This window comes from Lolium perenne, chromosome 6 (genome assembly GCF_019359855.2).
Source record: "Lolium perenne isolate Kyuss_39 chromosome 6, Kyuss_2.0, whole genome shotgun sequence".
NCBI lineage: Eukaryota > Viridiplantae > Streptophyta > Magnoliopsida > Poales > Poaceae > Lolium > Lolium perenne.
In genome coordinates, this window is record NC_067249.2 from 122,552,332 (window position 1) to 122,560,460 (window position 8,129).

The window sequence follows — 8,129 nt, forward strand, 5'->3', positions numbered from 1 at the left end:
ATCATGAACATTGGATGTTATTAATAACAAGGTTATATTATTATATGAATGATGTAATGGACACACCCAATTAATCGTAGCATAAGATCACGTCATTAAGTTATTTGCTATAAGCTTTCGATACATAGTTACCTAGTCCTTTCGACCATGAGATCATGTAAATCACTTATACCGGAAAGGTACTTTGATTACATCAAACGCCACTGCGTAAATGGGTGGTTATAAAGGTGGGATTAAGTATCCGGAAAGTATGAGTTGAGGCATATGGATCAACAGTGGGATTTGTCCATCCCGATGACGGATAGATATACTCTGGGCCCTCTCGGTGGAATGTCGTCTAATGTCTTGCAAGCATATGAATGGTTCATAAGAGACCACATACCACAGTACGAGTAAAGAGTACTTGTCAGGAGACGAGGTTGAACAAGGTATAGAGAGATACCGATGATCAAACCTTGGACAAGTAAAATATCGCGTGACAAAGGGAATTGGTATCGTATGTGAATGGTTCATTCGATCACTAAGTCAACGTTGAATATGTGGGAGCCATTATGGATCTCCAGATCCCGCTATTGGTTATTGGTCAGAGAGAGTTCTCAACCATGTCCACATAGTTCGCGAACCGTAGGGTGACACACTTAAGGTTTGATGTTGTAATAGTAGAACTTGAATATGGAATGGAGTTCGAAGTTTTGTTCGGAGTCTCGTATGGGATCCCGGACATCACGAGGAGTTCCGGAATGGTCCGGAGAATAAGATTCATATATAGGAAGTCATTTTATAAGTTTGAAAATGATCCGGTGAATTTATGGAAGGTTCTAGAAAAGTCCGGAAGAATTCACTTTGGAAGGCGGAGTCCCGGAGGGACTCCACCACCCATGGCCGGCCAACCCTAGAGGGGGGAGTCCAAGGTGGACTCCACCAAGGGGGCAGGCCACCCCCCCTCATGGAAGGGTGGGAATCCCACTTGAGGTGGGAGTCCCACCTTGGGTAGGTTTCCCTACAACATGGAAGGTTTTGGGTTGGGGTCTTATTCGAAGACTTGTAGTCCAACACTTGGGGGTTCCACCTATATAATGAGGGGCCAAGGGGAGGGGGCCGGCCAATACAAAGCCACCAGCTTGGCCGCACCCCATAGGGGCCGGCCACCCCCTCTCCCCAAACCCTAGCCGCCCCACTCCTCCCCCTCTCCCGCAACGCTTAGCGAAGCTCCGCCGGAGATCTCCATCGCCACCGCCACCATGCCGTCGTGCTGCCGGATTCAAGGAGGAGCTACTACTTCCGCAGCCCGCTAGAACGGGGAGAAGGACGTCGTCTTCATCAACACCGAACGTGTGACCGAGTACGAAGGTGCTTCCCGATTGTGGCACCGTCAAGATCTTCTACGCGCTTTTGCAAGCGGCAAGTGATCGTCTACCGTAGCAACAAGAGCCTCATCTTGTAGGCTTTGGAAATCTTCAAGGGTGAGTCTCGTTCATCCCCTCATTGCTTCCGTCTTCTAGATTGCATCTTGGCTTGGATTGCGTTCTCGCGGTAGGAAAATTTTTGTTTTCTATGTAGCGAATCCCTACAGGTAGACATGGTTGAGATATCTTTCCGACCAATAACCAATAGCGGGATCTGGAGATCCATAATGGCTCCCACATATTCAACGATAACTTTGTGATCGAATGAACCATTCACATATGATACCGATTCCCTTTGTCACGCGATATTTTACTTATCCGAGGTTTGATCATCGGTATCTCTATACCTTGTTCAACCTCGTCTCCTGACAAGTACTCTTTACTCGTACCGTGGTATGTGGTCTCTTATGAACCATTCATATGCTTGCAAGCTATTTAGACGACATTCCACCGAGAGGGGCCAGAGTATATATATCCGTCATCGGGATGGACAAATCCCACTGTTGATCCATATGCCTCAACTCATACTTTCCGGATACTTAGTCCCACCTTTATAACCACCCATTTACGCAGTGGCGTTTGATGTAATCAAAGTACCTTTCCGATATAAGTGATTTACATGATCTCATGGTCGAAAGGACTAGGTAACTATGTATCGAAAGCTTATAGCAAATAACTTAATGACGTGATCTTATGCTACGCTTAATTGGGTGTGTCCATTACATCATTCATATAATGACATAACCTTGTTATTAATAACATCCAATGTTCATGATCATGAAACTATGATCATCTATTAATCAACAAGCTAGTTATACAAGAGGCTTACTAGGGACTCATTGTTGTTTACATAACACACATGTATCAATGTTTCGGTTAATACAACTATAGCATGGTATATAAACATTTATCATAAACACAAAGATATATAATAACCACTTTTATTATTGCCTCTTGGGCATATCTCCAACAGTCTCCCACTTGCACTAGAGTCAATAATCTAGATTACATTGTAAGGTACATAACACCCATGGCATTCTGTGTTGGTCATGCTTTGCCCTAGGGAGAGCTTTAGTCAACGGATCTGCTACATTCAGATCAGTGTGTACTTTGCAAATCTTTACTTCTCCATCTTCGATGTACTCGCGAATCGAATGATAACGCAGCTTGATATGCTTCAGTCTCTTGTGTGACCTTGGTTCTTGTGCATTGGCGATGACACCCATGTTGTCACAGTAGATGACTAGTGGGTCCAATGCACTAGGAACCACACCGAGCTCTACAATGAACCTCTTCATACATACCTCTTTTGATGAAGCCTCTGAAGCCGCTATGTACTCCGATTCTGTTGAAGACTTCGCCACCGTGCACTGCTTCGAGCTTGCCCAGCTTACTGCAACACCATTCAATATAAACACGTACCCAGACTGAGACTTAGAGTCATCAGGATCAGTGTTCCAACTTGCATCGGTGTAACTGGTTACAACGAGCTCTTGGTCACTGATACGTCTCCAACGTATCGACAATTTCTTATGTTCCATGCTTGTTTTATGACAATACCTACATGTTTTATACACACTTTATGATGATTTTATGCGTTTCCCGGAACTAACCTATTGACGAGATGCCGAAGTGCCAGTTCCCGTTTTCTGCTGTTTTTGGTTTTAGAAATCCTAGTAAGGAAATATTCTCGGAATTGGACGAAATCAACGTCCAGCATCTTATAATTCCACGAAGCTTCCAGAACACCCGAGAGGCACCAGAGGGGGGCCACAGGGCCACCAGACGCCAGGCTGGCGCGGCCAGAGGGGGGGCCGCGCCCCCCTATTGTGTGGCGGCCCCGTCAGCCTTCCGACTCCGCCTCTTCGCCTATTTAAAGGTCCCTGACCTAAATCTTCGATAAGAATAAGCCACGGTACGAGAAACCTTCCAGAGCCGCCGACATCGCGAAGCCAAGATCTGGGGGACAGGAGTCTCTGTTCCGGCACTCCGTCGGGACGGGGAAGTGCCCCCGGAAGGCATCTCCATCGACACCACCGCCATCTTCATCACCGCTGCTGTCTCCCATGAGGAGGGAGTAGTTCTCCATCGAGGCTAAGGGCTGTACCGGTAGCTATGTGGTTAACCTCTCTTCCATGTACTTCAATACAATGATCTCATGAGCTGCCTTACATGATTGAGATTCATATGAGCTTTGTATCACTATTAATCTATGTGCTACTCTAGTGATGTTATTAAAGTACTCTATTCCTCCTCCATGATGTAATGGTGACAGTGTGTGCATCATGTAGTACTTGGCGTAGTTTATGATTGTGATCTCTTATAGATTATGAAGTTAACTATTACTATGATGGTATTGATGTGATCTATTCCTCCTTTCATAGTATGATGGTGACAGTGTGCATGCTATGTTAGTCCTTGGTACAATTGCGTTGGTCTATCATGCACTCTAAGGTTATTTAAATATGAATATCGAATGTTGTGGAGCTTGTTAACTCCGGCATTGAGGTGCTCTTGTAGCCCTACACAATTAATGGTGTTCATCATCCAACAAGAGAGTGTAGAGTAGTTTTATTATGTGATCAATGTTGAGAGTGTCCACTAGTGAAAGCAGGATCCCTAGGCCTTGTTTCCACACATCGAATCTCCGCTTGTTTACTGTTTTGTTGCATGTTTACTCGCTGCCATATTTTATTCAGATTGCTATTACCACTCATACTCATCCATATTACTTGCACCTCACTATCTCTTCGCCGAACTAGTGCACCTATACATCTGACAAGTGTATTAGGTGTGTTGGGGACACAAGAGACTTCTTGCATTGTGATCGCATGGTTGCTTGAGAGGGATATCTTTGACCTCTTCCTCCCTGAGTTCGATAAACCTTGGGTGATCCACTTAAGGGAAAACTTGCTGTTGTTCTACAAACCTCTGCTCTTGGAGGCCCAACACTGTCTACAGGAAAAGAAGCGTGAGTAGACATCAGTCACCTCCATAACAAAGAAACATATCCTTAGTTCTTTTCAAGTACTTCAGGATATTCTTGACCGCTGTCCAGTGTTCCATTCCTGGATCACTTTGATATCTGCTAGTCAAACAAACAGCATGTGCTATATCCGGTCTAGTACATAGCATGGCATACATGATAGAGCCTACTGTCGAGGCATAGGGGATCTGATTCATCCTTTCTCTTTCTTGTGCCGTAGCCGGACCTTGAGTCTTACTCAAGACCTTACCTGGTAACATAGGTAAGAACCCTTTCTTACTTTCGTCCATTCTAAACTTCTTTAGAATCTTGTCCAGGTATGTACTCTGTGATAGCCCTATTAGACGTCTTGATCTATCTCTATAAATCTTGATGCCTAATATATACGATGCTTCAACAAGGTCTTTCATTGAAAAACTATTATTCAAATAACCTTTTACACTGCTTAATAGTTCTATATCATTCCCAATCAACAATATGTCATCTACATATAATATCAGGAACTCTACAGAGCTCCCACTCACTTTCTTGTAAATACAGGCCTCTCCATGACACTGTATAAACCCGAATCTTTGATCACCTTATCAAAGCGTCGGTTCCAACTTCTGGATGCTTGCTTTAGTCCATAAATTGAACGCTGAAGTTTGCACACCTTGTCAGCATTTTTAGGATTGACAAAACCTTTGGGTTGTACGATATACAACTCTTCCTCAATGTCTCCATTAAGGAACGCCGTTTTGACATCCATCTGCCAAATCTCATAATCGAAAAATGCAGCTATTGCTAACAAAATCCTCACAGATTTTAGCTTCGCTATAGGTGAGAAAGTCTCATCGTAGTCAACACCTTGAATTTGTCGAAAACCCTTTGCGACAAGTCGAGCTTTATAGACAGTAATATTACCATCAGCATCTGTTTTTCTTTTGAAGATCCATTTATTCTCGACAGCCTTGCGGCTATCAGGTAAGTCTACCAAAGTCCACACTTTGTTATCATACATGGATCCCATTTCGGATTTCATGGCTTCTTGCCATTTGTTGGAATCTGGGCTCATCATCGCTTCTTCATACGTCGCAGGGTCTTCATCATTGTTGTCCACAATCATGACATTTAGACAAGGATCATACCAATCAGGAGTGGCACGTTCCCTTGTCGATCTGCGAGGTTCAGTAGCTATCTCGTTCGAAGTTTCATGATCATTATCATTAGCTTCTTCTGTTACCGGTGCAGTGGCACAGGAACAACTTCCGGTACTGCGCTACTCTGATCAACGAGTGAAGATTCAGTAATCTCACCGAGTTCTACTTTTCTTCCAGTCACTTCTTTAGTGAGAAATTCTTTCTCAAGAAAGGTTCCGTTCTTAGCAACAAATATTTTTCCTTCGGATCTGTGATAGAAAGTGTACCCTATAGTTTCCTTAGGGTATCCTATGAAGACGCATTTCTCTGCTTTGGGTTCTAGCTTGTCCGGTTATAACTTTTTTACATAGGCTTCGCAACCCCAAACTTTAAGGAACGACAGCTTAGGTTTCTTATTAAACCATAATTCATACGGTGTCGTTTCAACGGATTTAGTTGGTGCCCTATTTAAAGTGAATGCAGCTGTCTCTAATGCATAACTCCAAAATGATAACGGCAAATCAGTAAGAGACATCATAGAACGAACCATATCTAAGAGAGTTCGATTACGACGTTCGGACACACCGTTTCGTTGTGGTGTTCCTGGCGGTGTCAATTGTGAAAGTATTCCGCATTTCTTTAAATGCATGCTAAACTCATAACTCAGATATTCACCTCCGCGATCAGATCATAGAAATTTAATATTCTTATTACATTGATTTTCTACTTCACTTTGGAATTCCTTAAACTTCTCTAAAGTTTCGGATTTATGTTTCATGAAATAGATATACCCATATCTACTCAGATCATCTGTGAAGGTTAGAACATAACGATAACCACCGCGCGAGGCTACACTCATTGGTCCGTACACATCGGTATGTATGATTTCCAATAAGTCTGTAGCTCGCTCCATAATACCAGAGAATGGAGTCTTAGTCATTTTTCCCATTAGACATGCTTCGCATCTATCAAGTGACTCAAAGTCAAGTGATTCAAGTAATCCATCGGTATGGAGTTTCTTCATGCGTTTCACTCCAATATGACCAAGACGACAGTGCCACATATAAGTAGAATCATCATTCAATTTAATTTGTTTAGCATCAACGTTATGAACATGTGTATCACTACTATCGAGATCTAATAGAAATAAACCATTCTTCTCAGGTGCTTGACCATAAAAGATATTATTCATAAAAATAGAACAACCATTATTCTCAGACTTGAATGAATAACCGTCTTGCATTAAACAAGATCCAGATATAATGTTCATGCTCAATGCGGGTACAAAATAACAATTATTGAGGTTTAAAACTAATCCCGAAGGTAGATGTAGAGGGAGTGTGCCGACAGCGATCACATTGACCTTAGATCCATTTCCAACGCGCATCGTCACTTCATCCTTCAATAGTCTTCGTTTATTCTTTAGTTCCTGTTTCGAGTTACAAATATGAGCAACCGAACCAGTATCAAATACCCTGGTACTAGTACGAGAACCAGTAAGATAAACATCTATTACATGTATATCAGATATACCTTCTTTCTTCTTCTTGACAAGGCCGCTCTTCAGATCAGCCAAATACTTGGAGCAATTACGCTTCCAGTGTCCCTTCTCCTTGCAGTAATAGCACTCAGCATCAGGCTTAGGGCCATTCTTAGGTTTCACAGGAGGCGTGGCAGCTTTCTTGCCACCCTTCTTGAATTTTCCTTTAGACTTGCCCTGTTTCTTGAAACTGGTGGTCTTGTTGACCATCAACACTTGTTGCTCTTTCTTGATCTCAATCTCAACAGATTTCAGCATGGCGAAGAGTTCAGGTAACTCTTTGTTCATGTTCTGCATATTGTAGTTCATCATAAAGTTCTTGTAACTAGGTGGCAGTGATTGAAGGACACGATTAATCCCCAGCCTGTTAGGAATCACTATTCCCAAGTCACTGAGTTTCTTCGCATGCCCGGTCATGTCAAGCATGTGCTCACTAACGGAGCTGCCTTCTTCCATCATGCAGCTGAAGAAGTGTTTCGATGCTTCATAGCATTCCACGGCCGCATGAATTTCAAAGATAGCTTTTAGCTCATTGACTAACTCATGAGGATCGTGGTGCTCAAAACGTTTTTGAAGATTGGCTTCCAGACTGCATAGGATGGCACACTGAACTTGAGAGTACCGAGTTTTCCGAGTCGCGTAAACATTCTTTACTTCATCGGTTTCAGTTTCTGCAGGAGGGTCACCTAGCGGTGCATCAAGCACATATTTCAGGTTTCCACCAGCGAGGAAAATCCTCACATGACGGAACCAGTCGGTGAAGTTGCTACCGTTGCTCTTAAGCTCTTCTTTCTCTAGGAACTGGTTAAAATTGATTGGGGACGCCATAATCTACAACATATATTTGCAATAGTTTAGACTAAGTTTATGACAAATTGAGTTCAAATTTTAATTCAACAAAATTAAAAACTAGGTGAACTCCCACTCAAAACAATATCCCTCGAATTGTCTTAGTGATCACACGAACCAAATCCACCACACCAAGTCCGATCATCACGAGACAAGATGTAATTTCAATGGCGAACACTCAAAGTGTTCATCATATCAATCATATGATTCATGCTCTACCTTTCGGTATC